The sequence below is a fragment of the Poecilia formosa genome, unplaced genomic scaffold (assembly GCF_000485575.1).
Source record: "Poecilia formosa unplaced genomic scaffold, Poecilia_formosa-5.1.2 Scaffold169, whole genome shotgun sequence".
Lineage (NCBI taxonomy): Eukaryota > Metazoa > Chordata > Actinopteri > Cyprinodontiformes > Poeciliidae > Poecilia > Poecilia formosa.
Window position 1 is genome coordinate 204,344 of NW_006800108.1, and position 1,434 is coordinate 205,777.

Below are 1,434 nucleotides of genomic sequence, written 5' to 3' on the forward strand. Positions count from 1 at the left end.
AAAAAAAAAAAAAAAAAGAACATTTGAAAAGTGAAACTCCTGTTATCAGCATTTGACTTTGTTCTCACAAAATGTTCTTGCTTATCAAACAGTGATTAAGCTCATGCTGGATTAGGTTTGAATGCTACATTGGTTACAGGTTGCATAGGTTCAGATTAAGGCAACATATTTAAAGTTTAGCTTTTTAGTGATTTTATAATTCGTTGAGATGCACCTATTCACCTATATCACCAGCACCATTTTCTCGTATCATTTGGGGAACCGAGATCACTGCTGACTTTTAACGCTATACATGATATACTAATTTGATTTTGCCAGAAGGGGATTTCCATGCATCCCTGAAATGTGCAAACATCTCCAGCATTTGAACACGCAAATGCAAAATGTGACACCATTATTTTTCTTAGAGAATGCCTGCTTGTCGGCATTTATTAGCTTATCTGTTGGCATTAAGACTCTTTCTATTCCTGCATGCAAAAGGACTTTTCTTTAAAATACCTCCTCATTTATAATTTATATTGTCCATGTATATTTTATAGATACTAGCATTTCTGCTGGCTATTTAATTTTCATTCCCATGGACATAATTATGCACTGCATAGAAATTCTGTTTGCCTTACAGAATTATTTCCCAAATCTTTGAGAACCACAGCCATGCAAAAGGAGGAAGGGGAATAACAAGTTTTATTTTGTCAGATAATGTCAATCAAAAAAAAAGAAAAAAAAAACCTGGGTTGGAACAGTCATGCATAAGACTGTTCATGCAGATGGTCCATGGTCCTTGGTTAAAACTAAATCTACATACTTGTTTTACTTGCAGAAATTAAAGAAAGAAAATTGTAAGAGTCCCGATTGTAGAACTCAATAAAAGGGATGTGTGAGATCTATTACAAAAGAACAGAATTAAGCAAATACAAAGGAAATTTGGAAAATAATATGGATAATCAGAGTAAAAATGAAGTAAGACGATGAGTAAAAGGTGTTATGCTGCATCATTCCTTAAAGATTTGGACATGACAGGGATTAGAGATTTTCACTCCTATGTATAAACTATGTCTAAAGGCTGTATTTTAGTCACCTTAATTCTTAAGCTCATAGTTTTACTTTTCTTTGTTTTTGCTGTTTTTATTATTATTATTATTATTATTATTATTATTATTATTATTATTTACAACAAGGTTCACTGAGTGTCAAATATCCATTATAGATATGGGCTGTAAAAGTGCTGACAAAGTTTTAAACTGAGTCAAGATTCTTTCCTGTTTGCTGAGTTATTTATGAATTTACTGTAAATGCACAAACACAATTTACTTGGGAAATGTGTTTGCATTAAATCCTGCTTTGGCATTGAGCATTAAAAAAAAAAAAAAAAAAAAAAAAAAAAGATTATTCCATGGTCGGGTGGTAACTAAAGTGTCTACAGGTGAAAAATGT